This window comes from Miscanthus floridulus, chromosome 6 (genome assembly GCF_019320115.1).
Source record: "Miscanthus floridulus cultivar M001 chromosome 6, ASM1932011v1, whole genome shotgun sequence".
In the NCBI taxonomy this organism is placed as follows: domain Eukaryota; kingdom Viridiplantae; phylum Streptophyta; class Magnoliopsida; order Poales; family Poaceae; genus Miscanthus; species Miscanthus floridulus.
Genome location: NC_089585.1, coordinates 55,324,909 through 55,344,927, shown reverse-complemented (window position 1 = coordinate 55,344,927; position 20,019 = coordinate 55,324,909). Strand labels below are relative to the sequence as shown.

The window sequence follows — 20,019 nt, the reverse complement described above, 5'->3', positions numbered from 1 at the left end:
GACCATGGCGTCGATGTGTCCAGCGTGGCGATGTCCTCATCACCAACTACGGCTAATATCTATACTGGACCGGCGATCAACATTGGAGACAACGCTTTTGAGCTCAAGCCAGCTCTCATCAACATGGTGCAAGTTAGCTAGTTTTGTGGAAAGGCACATGAAGATGCGAGTGCTCATCTCCAACACTTCCTAGAGATTTGTAGCATTTTCACCATCAAAGGAGTTACCAAAGACGCCCTTACTTTGCCTCTTCCCATTTTTACTTTTGGGGAAAGTGAAGCAATGGTTCTATGCCAACAAAGATAGAAATACTACATGGGAAAACTGCTCCACTACCTTCCTAGCAAAGTTCTTTCCCATGGGCAAAACCAATGCTCTACATGGAAGAATTTCAAGCTTTTAGCAACAACATGATTAATCTATGCCTAAGGCATGGGAACCCTTTCTAGACTACATATCAAAATGTCCTCATCATGGGATTGAGAATTGGCTACTCATGCAGATCTGCTACCACAGGTAGACTAACAGTATCCGTGAGAATATGGATACCACTGCTGGAGGTGCATTTTTATCACTCACAATCCCAAGGGCTATAGCTCTTGTGGAAAAGATGGCCTCTAACCAAGGATGGAATGAAGAACAACTTCAGACCTGTAAGAGAGGTGGAGGTATGCATCAACTCAAGGAGGTAGACATGTTGTATGCCAAGATGGATCTACTAATGAAGAGGCTTGAAGACCGAACCAATGAGAAGCAAGAAGTCATGCACATTCATGATTCCCGCATGACATGTGAAGAATGTGAAAACACTAGGCATTCAGGGAACAATTGTCCTAAAACCCATGAGGATGTAAACTTCATCAACAACAATAACTATCGTCCTCAATAGAATCAAGGATGGAATCGGCAACAAAGGCCAAATTAGCAAGGTAATTACCAAGGTAACTATCAAGATAATAATTATGATAATTTCAATAATCAACCATCTTTGAGAGATTTAGTTTCTGGTCAAATTAAAATTTTGGAGGGCTTATTTAGAAACTTAGCTTCTAATGATAAAATCTAAGAAAACATAAATAATAAGGTGGATAGCTTCTCCTCAGCAATTAAAAACCAGCATAGCTTTAATTAAATGATGGAATCACAAATAGCTCAGCCAACGGCCGCTGTCCCTTCAACCAACAAAGGTAATATTCCTGGGCAATTCAAAGATCTCGAAACTACAAATCTTGTCGATATTCACAATGTAGGATTCTATGTAGAACCATCAATAGAAGCTTGGAAAGATGAGTCCTTACCCATCAAGAAAGGCGATCCAGGAAGACCTATCATCCAATAGCGATTTGACCTCACATATTGCAAGAAGTTGTCTATGACTTCAAAGCAAGTGTTAACATCATGCCAAAGGTAATTTATGATAAAATTAATGGAGATACTTTGTTGTACATAAACATGCATTTGCAACTTGTAGATCAGTCACCCTAGTACCCCAAGGGAATTCTTGAAGATATCTGTGTATGGGTTGGATACTCGTACGTACCCATAGACTTTGTGGCTTTAGAAATAGGTGGAGATGTAAGGGCACCCATTATCTTGGGCCAACCTTTCTTGAGCACCACAAAAGCCATCATCTATGCGAATAGTGCCAAGATTTGTTTCACAATCAAGGATAGAAAGGAGAATTTTACTTTCAAGAATCATATACACCACTCTCCTAGTCATGCACAGATGGCATATCTACCCAAAGAGACAACAGTAAGCAAGAAGAGAAATAACCAAAGAAGGAAGAACAGGGCTAGGCAGCCAAGAGAAGAATCAGTCAAGATGATCAACACACTTCGATCGGACTATGACCACCTACTCACTTTGCCATTCCTTACCAAGAAAGAAGACCCAGACGTACCGACGATCGAGTGTACAATCGGGCAAAGAATCTTCCACAACACCTTCTGCAACATTGGATTAGGTGTCAACATATTGTCCAAGGTAACATATGACTATGTATTTGGTGATGAACCTTTGTTCCCTACATATATGCAATTGCAGATGGCGGGCTAAACAAACCAATTTCTAGAGGGAATAGCAAAAGACATCATGGTAAAAATACAAGATTACTATGTCCCTACCTGACTTCATGATTCTTGACATGGGAGAAGAAGAAGATGTACCTATTATCCTTGGATGACCATTCCTCAACACTACAAATGTGATCATCTATATCGGATCAGGACAAATCCATTTCCAATTTCCAGGACAAAAAGGTACGATGCTATTTCAATAGTTATACAACTTATGAACAGCCGAAGAAGATCCATCCCAAGAGGAGACATCGATCATCCCAACGCTAGAGGAATCAATTCCCCAAGAATGAAGAGGAAGAAGAAGCTGTAAAAGATGAATCTACTATGCCAAAAACAAGTCCACAGCCCAAGCAAGTTTGGAAGGAAAAGGTGGGAACATCATCAGAGTCACCATCACAAGAGGTACAACCATCAAGGTCTCCATCTTTGGGACCAATTGATGGACCTGAAGAATAAAGGACTCCTCAAGTCCTGTTCGGAGGACTTAAAGCACTGAACCCTCGCTTGGAGGTAAAATCAGTAGGTATCCATATTTACTTTTTCTCATTGCATGAATTATTTTTACTTTAGCATATTTATCTATTTCTGCATTCGCATTGCACTTAGAAAAGAAAAATAAAAATCTCATCATTGCATTATAAATCTTTAAGCCTCATATGAATAATTCCCATGGAGTGTAAAAGGCCACAAGAATATTCACTATGGTGGCATAAAGTTTAATAAAAATACCATGCATACATTTGGTTATATTCCATTATATTAGAAAAATCCAAATATATATTAGACAAACATCCTGCTAAAATTTTGTCAATTCGAAAATATTTTTTAAACCTAAAGAACGACTAACCCCTAGACAGCTACGCGCTAACCCTTTTATTCTAATCCGTTCCATGAGTTTTCGTTGTTCTTGCTGACATTTTTGTAGGATGATGCACATGATCAATAGTAAGTTCACCCTATTGTTTTCATCTTGTTCCACCTGAATTACATTTTTCCAAGCACAAGGGAAGCCCAACTTCTAGATGGATGAGAAGGACATCCGTTGGCAAATCCGCTCTGAGAAGGATCACTCAACTGCAACATTCGACCATGACAAAAACTAGCTTGGGGGAAGGGCATCCCCCATGTATCTAGATAAGTATTTCTTTCCCTTTTGTTTTATTATTTCTAAGTTGATAGTTAAAAAAAGATGTATAACTAAAAACAAAATAAAAATTTATCTTAGCTAGTTATATATATATATATATTAGTAAGTTGTGATCTTAAAAATGAAAACAAAATAAAAAGTGTGTGTCTAGATTTCTTTATGATTGATTCTGAAGGTAATCTCTTGAAATGGAAATGATGAATAGTTGCTCTATTGTAATTCCTTTCAAGTACCTAGTTTTTAGCCTTGAATTCTCCTAAGTTTTGGATAAGATTGTTTTGATATAAGAATTTACTCTGAACTTGAAACTCATGGGTAGCATATGCTTGACCTAAGTCTAGGTAATTGATGGATACAATATTAGAAGGTCTAAGCTGGTGTTTATCTTGTTCCAAGTGATACTAAAGTTCTGGAGATTTATCTTTTGAAAAACATAAAAATGCTATATGATGAGCTCATGTATGACAAAGCTTGAATTCCTACCAGAGCCATATATTATATTTAAGCTAGGAAAACTTTCACTAATATGCTACTTGTTTTGCATTAAGTTTAGTCAAACTTTGTTGACCCTTATGAGAGGTTTGTCATGCTCTTAAAATCAAGATCACGTACACACCACCCACATATGCACTACTCCTACACTGGGGGTAGGCACAAAAACATGCCATTCCATTTAGATCCACCCAAAAATGTTTTACTTCTATACTGGGAGTAAACACCAAAACTATGCTTGATAGGTTTTTCATCTACCAAATAAATGCTCCAAGTTTTTATTGCCATCTGTCAAGTTTTGTTGCAGAAAAGAAGCATGGGCTATGCAAAAGTTATTCATAAAAAAGGGAAAGGAGTTAAAAATGGACAAGTGTCTGAGATATCTAAAACAATGGGTACTCAGATGCCCACCTAAAAAAAGAGATGAATAAGATAGCCCATGTTATCTTGTAAAAGTATTTCCAAGTTCCAAGAGAGATATGTTTCAAGGAACATAGTAGAATTAGGTTATCCACCATATATCCACACACATGCACATCTTGATTTGATTGTTTGACTTAACTCTCTTTAGATTCGAGGTTTGACTTTACAATATATGTATTACAAGTATGCTCTTTTATGCTATCTCCACTCCTATGGGCTCCACATATGCCTTAGTTGTAGGAAGAGAGAGGCATAACATCATTGTTTCCTTAGTGAGGATCTACAAATACCACATATATTGAGAGACTTGGGAGTGTCATACAATGGAAGCTCTGAGTTTTATTTTGAAAACCTATAAAAACTTTGGGATAATGGTTGAGCAAAGAACTTGAGACATAGTGCTTAACTTGATCGTTCTGTCTTTCAATTTCTCAAGACCCAAGTGAAGGCTAAGAAGCCCCATGGTTGAAGGTAATACGGGTAAGTTTGAAAGTCAGATCAGTTTATTCTAATCTAGAAGAGAATTCTTGTTTGAATGCATGTGTACTTTTGTGTAGTGAAAACATTGCAGCAACTCCTAATCCATTACAGAGTTTACCATTGCTTAGGGACGGGCAAAGGTTAAGCTTAGGGGAATTTGTTGACGGTAGTTAACACCCATCATAAACCATCAATATAACTTGTAGAATGCATGAAAATAATCACCAACATAGGTTTAGGGGTTTAAACTAACAAATTCCATAACTTTTGGTGAATCTATGCTTTCAGCAGGGTTTATCCAGAAAACCATCAAGGTGGACCTAAATGTCAGAATTAATCATGCTTATCCATGACAAAACCAACTCTAGAAGACACCAGAAGGCAAACCCCCATGGCAAAGAGGAGGACGCTGCCAGGTGGGGATGGCTGGCCCCACCTATAGGCCAGCTGGGCCCCTAGGCCCACATGTCATCCTCCCTTCGCTACATCGGTTCTCCACCACCTTAAGGATTGCATCTAAACCATTGTTTTAAGTTGGTTTGATCTGAGGGCACAGGATTGATAGTTCCCCCTATATATAGGAGCCCCTACCCCCCCTCAGGCATCATTGATCAATCAATCATCAAGAGATCAAACCCTAATCAGAAGAGAAGAACCTCAAAGCTCCACAAATATATAGGGCATAGCTAGTTAAGTTAGATCTAGAGGGAGGCAAGTTTCAGCTTGGATTCCTGATCTTGTCAAGAGCATGGCTTGGTATAGCCCCTTGCATTCACTTTTGTATCTTTCATATTCTATATGTTAGCTACATTTGTTATGACATTGTTCTTAATATTATTCATGTTCCTAGTTATCATGGTCATCATCTACTTTGATTATATGCATAGCATAGCTAGATTATCTTTATGTTCAAGCATAAGTTCATATAGCGCTTGCTCTAAAGTTGGTATTTCTTAGCACCATCACTAAGATTTGGATAAATCTTAGTAGCGCCACCAAGGAGCGCCAACACGATAGTTCTTAACGATTATAGAAAATATCTGCAAGCGCATAGATCTATCGTTGTAGCATTTCACTTAGAAGTATTCAGGGTATCGTTATTTATATTTTCCCAAAGGAGGGCAAGGTATAAGAGCCTAGCATGGATATGAACAAGATTACATACGTGCATAGTAAACCAATAGTATATGATAGGGGTAAAATGGTATTTAAGGATAGCGAACACACATCTGGGCCAACCTCAAGGATAAAAGGAAAACAAAGAGTAAAAGAATATTCCTAGGCAGAGCAGGCATGTTCTAATATAGCTAGTGCAAAGAATAGTTGATGATCATATAAATTACATGGTTAGAGTCAGAACTAAGTTTAAGATGGATGGGGAGATCTCTGAGCACTGGTCTGCCAGCAAGCGCAAGAGACTTTAAGACTCTTACACAATACCCAAACATGGGGGATTACAAAGGATGGATAGGGCTGTCTCCACCTATCACCTACCCTCAACCGTGGAGTACCTGTCATATCTGAAGGTTCCCGTGCACCCGGGCACCACGCCCGTATACAAGGAAACTACCCACATCCCCTGAGACTCCGAACCCTATGGATCAACAAGCATAGGACATGGGCAAACCTGAAGGAATGATGAACCGCCACCTCAACATAGCTCTACCTCTACTCATACAAGTTGTATGAATAGTTAAGCATAAAGTTGCTCATGTTAAGATCATAGCATAGAAACTATATGCTAGTTCATATGTCATGATTATAACATGAAAACTATACTCTAGTTCTATATCACAACTATATTTATAAAATGCGAGCATGACTTTGGAAGATATTCTATTAGAATTCATACCAAGCTTTCTCTCTTTTCTCCCAAGGAGTCAAGCCCTCCTTGATAGCTCTTGCTAGCTCCAAAATACTACTAAAAGCTAAACAGAGTACAAGGTGTAGTGTGAGGTGTTGAGCCCAAATGAGGTGTGTTGGAGAGAGGTCCACTCCCTTCTTATACTAGCTCTAGGTCAGTTTAGCATAGATAAATTAGGAAACCACCGTGAACCGCCTATGCATGCCGCCATGCAACAGCCGTATGAAGCTAGGCTCGGGCTACGCCGCCTAGGGTGCAGGCACACCCAGGGTCTGGCCACACCCTGGCTGGCTTGCCTAGCCACCGCCTTTGCCAGGTGTGCTGGTGGCTAGGCCTGGGCCCCTCCTACGTCGGTGCTCAGCCTAGCTTTGGTGTGAAGGTGGGCTTCTCCATTTATTTCTCTTGCACATTTTTGCTTTATGCTTTCTGTTTTGCGCCTTTTGTTCGGTTTTCCACTTGTATTCAAATGTACATCCTACAAAATATGTTTCTTCGAATACAAGTGGAACTATGTCAAAAGTAAAACCATATGTGTTAAAAGTTTGTTTATTTCTCGTGTTTTGGATATTAATTGGTGGTCAGATATGATCGTTAAGGATCGCCAACAAATCCCCCAATTTTAACCTTTGTTCATCTTGAGCAAATAGCTAAGTACTTGGTTGTTGATCAGGAGTTGCTACTATGCCGAATATATTTCATAAGTGCCATGCCTATAACAAAGTATTTTTCTACAATTTAAATAAGTTGACATTTTTGTCCACCCTTTACCTTGATCCTTGTGGGGCGTATAGCTTTTCCAAGTTCTTGGGCGGTTGCAAGGTAGAACGGTTATAATAGAATCACCAATCATTCATTCCTTGATTAACCATCTATCTGGAGGTTTTATGAATTTTGTAAAATAAATGTAAGTTCCTCAAATGATTCTCTCAATCGCTCAATGTGTATGAAACTCACCAAGGCATTTTGATATTGCCTTCTTTTCATCCTACCACTAATGGCTTTTTGTGGAGTTTTGGGTAGGTATGAAATTGAGGCATACTTGCATCACATATTTTGCTAAGTCAAAAGCCAGACCTCAAGGAGATGCAAGTCATACACTTTGATCAAGACATGCAAGTGTGTAGAATTTTTATAACGTCCTAATTCTAAATATTTTTGGTACTTCTTTGAATCATGAACCTCTCTCTTTTTGAATGAATGCCTTTTATTTGAAAGTATGGGCTATCTTTATTTCATTCTTTCTTTTTCTTTTTTTCTTCATGCTCTTTGGCATGCATTTTTTCTCTCTCATGCCTTTTGGCTTGGATATTTTTCTTTTCTTTCCTTTTTTAGCATAGCCCATACTATTCTTTTGGCGTATGAAACTTTTGGAGAGAGACTCATGATAAACGAATAGAGTAATTACTTGGTGGATGAAAAAACATGTTTTTGTGTAACTCTTAGTGTAAGAGTTAGCATTTTATTTGTGGGTGTACGTGTGTCCTGATCATGGGTGCATGACAAGAATCTCAACAAGGGTCACAACAATTTGACAAAGCTCAATGCTCAAACAAGTAGCATATGACTAAGATTTTGCATGTATATATTGTCATATGGCCTAGGTAGGTATTCATAATTATTGAGGAACTTTGAATTTTAGTATTTAAAATTTAAAACTCCCAATGTCTAGTCTCTCTTAGAACAAAATCATAGCAAATTCTATTTGTACCATATCATAACTCACAACAACTTAGAAAAGGAGCATGCTTTTGCAACCCACAAGTTTTAAAGTTTTAGGATGAGACATTTTTAGTCAACATACTTAAATCTTGAGGAATACTAAGTTACAACCTAGGCATAGATGAATTATAGATAGAGCAACTATTCACCATTTCAATTTAGGAGAAACTAAACATTCTTCAAACACATATGAGAGTGGAATTCATATTTTTGGTATTTTATCATATTTCATTTTTTGTATTTTTCAAATTTCAATTTTTTATATTTTTAAATGCTAATAATTAAATAAATGCAGAAAATAAATGTGAAAATTTTAAAAACAAAAAATAAAAGATACAAGTTACCTCTATGGTGGTCCTCCCCAATCTAGGTCATAGCCTATGGTCCAGGATTGTATCCCATGGACCGCCAATAGGCCACCTGCGCATTGTGTTGTTGCTTTAGTAGCGTGTTCATTTGCACCATCTGTTGCTGCTACTTAAGCTGCCACTAGGTCATATCCTGCATATGAGTGTTAAGTGTATTTTGAATTTCACCTAGTGCAGATCTCCAGTCCTCTGAGGCGGGTGTTGATGCTGTCTAGCTCACGATGATCCAAAGTAGACTATAGTGGCTAGATAGGTGGTGGTAGTCCCTCGAAGTGAGAGGAGTGAGCATGTATCCATGATGTATCGTCAGCCTCGTACCATCCCGATCCACCAGCCTCGGGTGGTTGTAGGGTGTGACTCAGCCAGGCTGGTACCCAGGTGTGAACCTGGGTGTCTGCATGGCCGAAAACCACTTCACATGGTACACCTAGGGCACAAGCGGTATTGGTGTTGGCAGTGCTTGTTGAGAGTTGTCTGCTTCGTTCCTAGTCCTGCTCCTTGTTGCCCTATGAGAAATAGAACTCCTGCGTGCTTCCTCTTGCTCGATAAGAGTGAATGTTAGCTCTGAGGACTTATACCAAGAGAGTTCTAGGTTAGGTAACAGAATCTTGTTTGTATACCAGGGAAGAAAAACACAAGGTTCCCTACATCATCATATTTCAAATGATTCTCTTGCATCAAGTAGTGCTCATTAATATCGATGCATGGACTAGAGATGTATGTCACATCTTGTCCATCCAATGCACCAATGCTAGTGGCAATATGAGTCATAAGGGACATGCAAGAGATGGATATAGAGGCCTTGAATGTTTCTAACCAATGTTTAAAAATTACTTTCATAGGAGCAATTTTAATCTTTTTAAGCATGGCATAGAGAATTTGCATTTTTGCATGATAAACAAATCGAATGTCTTGTCAAGTGAACAAAGTCATGGCAATCCATCGATGCATGAATCTCAAAGTAGGATGATGAATATTCATATTTTGAGGTTGAAACTTTCCAACTACGTTTTGGCCTGAAATTACTCTCCAAAATTCATGGCGATTAAATCCTTTAAGAGAATGATCTAAGTCAATTGAGCATTTTGTACTAAAGCCTAATTGAGAACTGAGATTCCTCCATGTAAGATAATATTTTTTCTCAAAAAGACAGAAAGTAATCCCACCTTCAACTTCTTGCAAAGAGCATAAAAACTGAATTGTTAGGAGGCGAGAAACTTGCTCGTCAATGGGAGCAACTGTTATCCCATCCAACGACTTTCTAGATGGTGGCGAATTCGATGTTCATACCTATCTTTTAGAGAAGATCAAGGTCATATGCTAGGTGTGTGGACAAACTCATTAGTTCTTGAGGAGGTTGTACACCTGCATCTCCCATTCTCCTTCCAAATCAAGGTGGGGATATCCATCGGTTGCTCTTGCTCTTCTTCTTCTGTTGGCACCATTTCTTCATCTTCATGCATCGGGCTCAGTGTAGCACATGCTTGAGCTTCCACAGGAGCAACTTGAGCTTCTCCCATGGCCTTCTTGAAAGCGCCCAGCGAGCTTCCTACCGATCTTGCCCATGGCAAAAAAACAACACAACAAGCTCAAAAATGGGGTTATGTTAGCGAAAATAAATTGAACAACCCACGAGCTTGTCTTGGTGGTCTTGAGCCTAGGAATTTTCTATAGAGTTTCCTTGCTCTCAAGCTTTGTGAAAAATATTTTGCAAGTGGTGAAGCAAAGAGAGTGAGAGGGAGTGAAAAATGGAGTGTGAGGGTGAGGAGGGCTTCAAAACCGAGCTCTCGGTTTTATAGCTATGAAGCACCAGCTGAAGGAGGGAGAGAGCAACAGCTAGTGACTGTTGGAGGAGCGGCGGCATCAGCGGTGGCAGGGGGGCACAACTGCACCCCTAGTGCGCTCGCACTAGAGGTCGGCCCGCTGCTGCCCCCCTTTGGCTACCAACGGCTCCCTAAGAGCTAGCCGTTGGGGTTTTGCAATTTTTTGAATCCCCCTCTTCTCAGAAATGATTTTCTACAAAAATTTTATTATATTTTGAATTTTCATAAATATTTTTAAAATTAGAAAATGATAAGAGAAAAATCTATGCTAGCAGAAAATGATTTTTTTTGAAAAGTTTATTTTGAAGCCAAAATTTTGAATTTTTAAAAGACAACTACCGATTTACCTTCAGCAAAGGCTTGACATTTCACTACTAGAAACATCAACTTCTATGATGAATATGTTGGCGGTCCTTAACTCATATTTTCACCTACCAACTTTACATAAAATCCATACATACATACACCAAAACTTAGTAAATAGGGTTTATACTAACGAATTCCATGAGTTTTGGTGAGATGATCATTTATAGGACACATACTTGGAAATGCATATAAAAGACTAATAATGCGTAAAGAAACAAAGCATAAATGCCATCCTACATGAGCCCAAGGGGGAGAAGGCCCACTACCAGCAAATCAGAGCCCAAAAGAGGTGGAGAACAAGGCCAAACCCAAGTCAAAACATCTCAACTCTGCGCAACACCACCATGGGCCAAGTCTAGGAAATCACAAGAGGCAGTCCAACAAAACATAGGAGGCTTAGAATGCTCTGGGGCTTGCCTGGAATCCAACACTAGGTTAGTGTTTGTTAGACGACACTCGCTTGGCGAGCATCTCCCATCTCGGCACTTGCTTAGTCCTTCCAGTCTTCGGGATGGATTCAGCCAAACTCCATCTTCAGGTTCGGCTCCAACATCATGTCCTTCATGTGGTGCATCTAGCGTATCTAGATGAGATGCAACAATGCAAGTGCATGAATGCGAAAAATGGCAATATGAGATGCCTGACATAAAATTATTCAAGATGACCACAAGGTTACACCGAACATATATAAGAACTCCACGTTACTTAATTAAACATCCCACAACCTATCATGCTAGGATAGCAAGGAAGGTAGCACCAAGCATGACACAAGTTTCACAAGGTTTTAGGTATATTAACTTAACACGATCAAAGGCATGAGCCACACTTAGCAACATACAAAGCAAAGCAAGGTGAAGCAAACAATTTTAGGTACAAACACAGATTCTAAACAGCAGCACCACAGTCACTTGTTTTAATCATACCTAGAGTTCTATGCATGCAAAAAGTGTGATTCAAGACTTTATGGAATATAATGAAATTATCTAAAACTTTGTTATTAACACTAAAGCTGATTCAATAAATAACAAGGTCAAAATACATCATGACGCAGAGCTTATACAACTAAGGACAGAAAACTGATATTAACTTCAAAAATTCATATCTCAAGTTATATTCATCTAACAAGCATGATCCTTAACTTTATAGAAATATTATTAAGTTATATATAACTTTCTTATTATCATCTTAAGATGAATCTATAGCTAACGAGGCTAAACAACACCAAGAAGGCATCTCTGTCCTAGATTTGGACAGAAATCTGCCATTCCACTTTGAACAGCTATAACTGGAGTTCTAGACCACCACAAAGGGTGTTCTCTAACATTTTGGAAAGCTTAGGAAAAGAACTAGAACTCTCCTATTATCACCAAGACATAATTCCATGCTTAAATAAGTCAAACAATACAATCATTCAGATCTATTTCAGAGGACATGCAAAAGCTGACAGCAAACTTGTAAAATCTATAACTCCTACACCAGCCGGCTTAAAATCATGAAATTTTAGGAAACTCAAGATAAGGAAATTATCTACAACTTTGGTATTCACCATATTTACAGAAAACATCATTTGATCCACGACATTATCATCACAATAGAAAATGCACAGGCAGCCATTTCAGAATATAACAATTAGATGTTTCACTTGTTTTGCTAACAAAGAGCATACACACATGAGTCATTCAAGAACTTTAACCACTACTCACAAACTTAGCAACACTTTATTGAACACCAGTCTCTCAAACAATCACCAAATACAATTGCAAGCTTTATCTACAATTATACTTTTATTAATCCTTTCTCCTAATAACATATATATTATTTTAGTGATATATGAGAACAACTAGTTTGGGGCTGAGACTTTTATGAGTGGTAGATGTTATCAAAACATGGATACTGCACAAATTTCACATGCCCAGGTTTTATAGATTAATTATTACAAAAAATACAATTTGCTAATGCAGGAAAACATGTGTGAGCAAGATAATTCTGAAACACATGACTTCTACAAACACATGGCCATATTATGTATCAACATGCACAAAAACATCATACCAAGGTAATGGAACCAACTTTTCCATTTTTGCATCCTCAAAAAAAATTATAAATATTTTAAAACCATTTATCAAGTAATAAACAAGTTAAATCAATAATTCAACCATACTGCATCCAATGACCATGAAATTCTTACCACAGAACACATAGAATCAGTAGCCTACCATAAAATTTTCACAGCGATTGGAGCACCACAACTTTAGATATGAATTTATCCCTAGAAAACCCTAATTAATCTAGATAAATAAAAACAGCAAAAACCTTCTACTAACACATATCATATTATGACTCTACTGCATAGATCTACTCACAAGGATTCCAAAAAGTCCTCATTTGCTATTTTACAATTTTTCTATGATTTATTATGATTTTCCAAAGTTTTTGCCAAAGAAATGCAATAAAGGAAAACACAGTTGCATTGAGGCCCCTGAACTTCCACGAAAATAAATTCCAATGAACAGTGCCTTCTATATACTATTCCCCTGAGTCATGGCTATTCACTTCACCCCCTGTCTTTTCTTCTATTGTTGCACTGAGGTCCATCTTCTTTTCCTCGTCGGGTAGAGCAGAGGAGGTTGGCGAGCTAGCCGGTCTCAGCGGACGGTGGCCAGTAGCAGTGGGGAAGGGTCATGGCCACGTAATGATGGGCCACACCCGTGGGTGGCCTCGGCCTGGCCTAAGGCCGACCTGTGGCTCCTTGGCCATGGGTGCTAGGTGGTAGCCCAGCGATGACTCTAGCGGCGAGGAAGACGCGGTGGAGCACCTAGGGGCCCACGTGCATTCACTAGGGCTGCTTAGCTCATCCAAAGATGGCCCAAGGTAGCCTGGCCACGTACGTGCTTAGTGCATAGAGGTGCAGCTCTGGCAATGGTGGGGGAAATGGTGGCGAAGCGGCCATAGCGAGGAGCACAGGAGGCGAGGCACGTCAAGGGAAAGGAGGTGTCAGCTGCTGGTTGGGCGAAGGGAAGTTGGAGGAGGCAGGAGCAGTGGCAGTAGCAAGCTTGGCCTGGCCGTCAATGGTAGCGGTGTCTGCATGAGCTTAGAGCAAGGAGGATGGAGAGCGAGTGAGCTAGAGAGAGAGTGGAGGGTGTCCATGACCGCATGGAGCATGAGGCACTCGGGCGATAGCGAGGTGGGAAGGAAGGGGCGCGTGTCGACATGGTGGGGGCACGAGCCATGCATGGCTTCCATGAAGTCATTCTATCAAGTATGTGGCACGTGTGAACCATCCTGGCTTGGAGGCTCCAAAATGGCAAATTCAGCATAGACTGGGACCTAGGCACCTGTAGGAAAGTTGTCACTCCATTGATGGTCTATAGGTTTACTTATATGGCCACGATCATTAGGGCTCTAGATCAGTGGGTAATTAGGTCCTAAGTTGACATTGTCAGTGGTTCAATGGCGATTATAGATGGAGATCAAAGCTCAGTCAAACCTGAGTCAACTTGCTCCAAACTTTTCCAAGATCTTCTCCATTGAATTAACTCCAACTTGTATCTTTGGACCCAATCAAGTTGCTTAACAAAAACATGAGAATGCAACGTGTGAACCATAATGATGTCAGTTAACATCTCCATGACTTAGAATTATTTCCTGGGCTAAAAACAACAGCTGATTCAAACTAGTGACCTCTATTTGATAATCTTAGAGGGATATTTAGGCTTGGGTCCTTAAACAAAGTTTGTTGTACACATCTTTCTCTTCAACTTTGCTTAAAGGGTCATGAACTAGTTCATCTTGGTTAGGAAGATACAATTATCCAAAGTGGGGTACACGAAAACTGAAACCGAAATTTAGTTAACTCCTAGAAATAGTTAGTCTTTGCTGATTTTGAAACTAATTTAGAAGATCCAAATGAACTCCAAACTTGATGAGACCTGCTTCATTATTTCCAGCACATAGTGTACTTCAACTCATATTAAGAAATCTAGTTGAGTCATCATATGAATTTGGAAGATAAAAATGTCACAACATGTCAACTCGCTGTTGCCGATCAAGGACTTAGAAAGATTTCTGAGAGGCCTAAAATAGCACTGCATTCGAACTTGAGGCCACATGTTTGAGCTACTTAGGAGTTGAATTAGGGCTTTGTCCAAAAATAAAGTTTGTTCTAATCCACTCAGACTACAACTTTTATTAAAGGTCAAACTTCATATCTAGTACAAAAACCATTGCTTCATCTTGGTCAATGCAGGACCTCGTTAAACCCTAGAATTAGGGTTTTCGACCAATTGAGGCATTTTCTTGACATTTGCTCAACACTGAACCCTTCATGACTTTTGTTGTAGAGTTCAATTAAAGTCATTTGGGTAAGGTAGCAAGGTTTGGTAGACATCTCATCTTCCCATTTACTTAATAAAGGAATTCAATCAAGGTTATAACTTATCATTTCATGTTACTTCTTGGCTCCAAACTTCACGAAACTTTTCTATTGGTCAAGATGGATGCATGTTGATGTAATTTTCATGAAATAAGAATGTTTAACATTACTCATACCTAATCTTAACCAGGGTCCACATGTAAAAAAAAGTGTGTTGTCCAAGTTCAAGTTGGGACTCAATTCCATAGATTGGACCTCAACACCTTCATTATTACTTCCAAATTATGAACTAGAGATCATAATCATTACTTGACATACCCTACTTAAGTCCAATTTCCATTGCTTAACTTGTGACTAACACCTAGGGTGTTACAGCCCTCCCCCCTTATGGGAATCTCGCCCTGAGATTTGTTGCGAAAGACTTTAAGGGAAGAGATGCATGTCATCCATTTTCCAACATCAGTGATAGCATTAGGCTACTTAACTTTGGAGCATCGGAGAGGCTAATTTGGTCAAGACAACTCTCTAATTTTTGCTCTTCAGTAGTAAATTTTGTCTGAAGAATTTATTTCAGTTGACTTCCATGAAACATTGTTACTTTGGGAGGAATCCAAGACAACATAGCACTTCGTTCTCGGGATATAGAGAGTACTATGGAGCATAAACTAACTACCCATAATATCTATTTCCCTAGTGAATATAGCATGGACCATGTGAACTTTGTAGTAGACTACAAACTTCTGAAAGCTACTCATTACAATGGTTCCATGTTCATTCACAAAGTTCGAAAAGCAGTCCTCTACCAAAGTAGCTTGAGTACAACCTTTCATAAGGGATGAGATCATAGATAGGGTAAACATCCTCTGAGGCTATGAGAAACCGAGTAACCAACAAACAATATCTATGCTGGTTGTAACTGTTCAATCACTCAGATGCCAACCGATGGAAAACTACATAATGTTCCATGTGTGCAGTTCTTCCTTCTCTAATGATAACACTTTATTATCTGAGTCCGTTGAGTGAGTGGTGAATGTGATAGCTGACTCTATTGACTTAGCATTTTCGACGATCATTATTTAAGGGAATCCTCGTATCCAAGCGGCAACAGTTATCTAGGTTGAATCTGATGTAACCTCTTGGGTAAAAACACATGGAAGGTACCAAAGGACAAGTCTACCTTGGAAATCCTTGCTGTAGAAGGAGGATAGTGAGGTCTAGAGGTGAATGAAAGTTGCAAGTATTCACTAACTGGAGAAAGAGTACACCGCCAAGATTGAGTACAATTTTCCTTCATGGTGCTGTTGCACAGTAAGTTGGGTTGACTCGCACTAGTAGCAAAACTAGCCTTGTTGGACTACTTTTGACATTGAGTCTTCTTTCTAATGTCAATCAACAACTCAAAATCATAATCTAAAATCTATTGTTTGACAGTTTTCAAATTGTTTTCGACTCATAATGGCACAAATTGACTTGTAAAACACCTTGACTACTCACCATTGTTGATATGAGAGAACAAAAGCAAGGAACAAAGGGGTGCAAGGAGTCTTCTCTAGGGCATCTAAAGTATTAACAATCATCACATTGCCAACATGACATGTACTACAAACACAACCTTCTATTTGGAGGGGTGACAAGCAGTCCACAGAGAAATCATAGATTATGTGTACTTTAGTTTTTAGTTCATATCTCACAAACTATGGCTCCATTGTGCACAAACTTTGTTAAGAATTTAGAGCTAAGAGTCCTTTAACTACTGACCAAAATTTAGTTCAAACGGACACCATTTGTCTATCCAAACAAATCATCTACCAAAACTGCTTTGTTCTAAAATTTTGTGACCAAACTAGTCAAAACATCTCTCAAATCCAATGCTTTACTCCACCAATCCTCAAACCAACTTAATACATCGAAGTACCTTAAGCAAGGAATGAGATCATCAAGTTTGGTGTGAATTCAACCATGTTTGAGCCACTAATCACTGGCTTAAAGATAACCGGTTTAGTGCCATGAAATCTCGACAGATTTCCTGCTCTTCTTTTCCTTTGACTTACACATTGGGAAGTGTGTTCGCAGTCTTTAACTCTTTTTATGATAGCAGTAGCATTCTTGCTGAGGATGGAGGCTAGGGTTTTCCTCATATGCTTCTTAGGGAACAACTTCAACCATTGATTTAGGCATCAACTCAACGATGCACAAGAATTGGACTGGTGGGCTATTTTTGTAGGGCACAATGCATACTTCACGTGGAGGGGCAGTCCTACAAGATAAGGGACTGTTCCCAACTACCCTTCTATACTTCCTCCAATAGAGCCCTAAACAAATCCTTTGATAGCACCATATACATAATGATGCTGACCGAGACTAGGGACAGTGCTTTCTCTAGCTCTTTACTTAGCTGATACAGCATCTTCCACTATCCATGTGATTGTCCAAGATGGAATTGACTTGACGACATAGGGCTTGGAGAAGAAAGCAGTACTGGCATCGCTGACTGGCTTTGCTATTTCTTTGCTTAACATTGTTCTATGAGACCTAGCCTTCATAGTTACCGAAGAGTTGTTACCTAGCTAGAGATTAACCTTCCTACTAGTAACTAATTAGTTAGTCTCTCAACACCTAAAAAGATTCAAAACTTCTTTTTGATGGCAACAATTGTAGTTGATGTGCAAATAGACTATCACCATGGAAGTCAGTAGAGAAGGGGTCACACCGAAGAAGGTCGGTTTTTGATTGCATGATCATCTTACACCTAAAGATCAAGAACTTGAACAGGAAGCTCATGAGCACCAGGTGACCTATTATAGCACATAATATCCTAGACCACTTATCATCCGACTAATAACTTGTTCAACCTTAAGTGTGGTGCACCTTTCTGATCCAACGGGGATGACATAAGTTGCTCACTAGATGACCAACGTCATTACAGGGACAGTCAAGTAGAGTCACTTGTCTACCACCTCTTGTAGTTTGTTAATGTTTATGTTAGTGGCCTATTCTTCAAGGTTATCCTCTGGACTTGTTTAGAAGGAAGCTCTCCTACTGCATCAGGTCTGACATATAGATCTTCTAACAAGATAAGGAAAGATAACCAAGGAAAAGCTCATGAGAAGATAACTCATTGGTGTAGTTCCATAATGGATCATGACTAGAAACCTCGATACTAGCGCATGTTGAGTAGCACAACCTTGTGTGTGCACCCACAGGGGCTCTCGGTTTCATTGCTGACACCGTAGATCGCTAATCAGTGGCACCATTATTGAACATATAACCCACAACAATTCTCACTGTTGCACAAATTTGTTTGCATAGGAGCAAGCACCATGCAAAGGATGGATAGCAAGCAAAGGTAGTCACAAGGTTAGGAGTCAACAAGGAGGTGATCTGAAGATCAAAACACAGTGCAAGAGAACATAGCTTAATTGCCGAAGACAACTGAGCAGGGGACTCTTGCTTTATTTCCATATATGCCTGGTGTCCACCAAGGTGATTATGTAACACCCCAAAATTTGCCACTTTTGAAAATAGAGTTAAAATGATTTATTTGTGAATTATTATGCACATGAAAAATAGGAAAATAAAAATTTTCATTAACTTAAAATTTATCATAAGGTAGAAACATGTTTGTTGCATTCATGCCGGTCGCACCTCGTGTTTCTATGTGCAAAATGTGTGTTTTTGTATACGTTTAGGAGACGAATATCTATCTCTAGGAATTTTCCAGCTTCTTTCTAGAATTTAATTCCTGCCTCCTTCACTTTAATCTTTATGTTCCAAGTTCCCAACAATATTTTTATGAGCTCCAAATACTTTATTTGGGTTCATCATGTTTCAAAGTGTCTCTGGAAATTTTCCCCAAATTTTTGGAGGTCCCGAAGTATTTTTCGTGGCTTAAATATCAATTCTGGACTTTTCTAGAATTATTTTATCCACAAAATTAATTAATTCCGAAAATAATAAATCACTCATTTATCCCAACGCTCAAAGCCCATGTGCAATAATCCTAATAAATCCTAAAGGCCCATGCATTTATTTACTAATGGGCTTTAATGTTTATTTAGGCTCATTAGTAAATGTGGAGGGGGTAACATCAATTAGTACCATATCGCTAGTTGACGTGGATGTGGAGAGTTTTTCTTCCTATATATATCAACCAACTCCTAGGGCAAAGTACACCAAAACAACCATATGGGGAGCCCCTAGTTTGGGAAATCCCTCGTGTAGTAAATTATATTTTTCTCCTCTTTCTCTCGCCGTTGCTGTCACCGTCGTCGTCGTCATCGCCGTCGCCATTGCCGTTGTCGTCTTGCTCCTCCTACGCCGCCGAGGTACCCCTAGGTAAGACCGCCATCCAAAATGTTTTCCCAGACTTCGTCTTCTTCTTTTAAAAGCGTAGTTTCGTTGGTTTAGATCCAAAATATGTTTTCAACTATTTATAGAATTGCCACTGATTTTGTTTTAGCCATAACTTCTTTGTTTTAACTCCGATTTGATCCGTTCAACTTACGTTAGGTTCATAATTTCATAATCTACGTGTTCAAACTACTGTTCAGTATGTTTTTAACTTTTAAAATTCATGATTAGATTTAATCTATTATTCGATTAAAAGAAATCTTATTTAAATCATATCTTCTGTGTCTTAGATCCGTTTTAGTCCATTCAAGTTGTGTTAGATTCATAGCGTCAAGATCTACACGTTAGTAACAGTGTTTATGATGTCATTAATACTATAAATTCATGGTTTGAATCATATCTTAAATAATAATTATGCAACTGGATTTTATAAATAGAATATGATATGTTTTACTTTAGTTTTATAAATCAAATCTAAATTTGACTTAAATTATAATCTCTATGAAATATCTTATATATGTTTTTATATATTTA

The 20,019-nt window shown here is 38.8% G+C and overlaps 1 non-coding gene across 1 annotated transcript; it reads right to left on the bottom strand.

Annotated features, from left to right (window-relative positions):
* Window positions 1-371: 371 nt before the first annotated feature.
* On the bottom strand, window positions 372-480 carry LOC136462020 (small nucleolar RNA R71). Its single transcript, XR_010760548.1, has one exon. It is a non-coding gene; the product is annotated as a small nucleolar RNA R71 (small nucleolar RNA).
* Window positions 481-20,019: the final 19,539 nt, after the last annotated feature.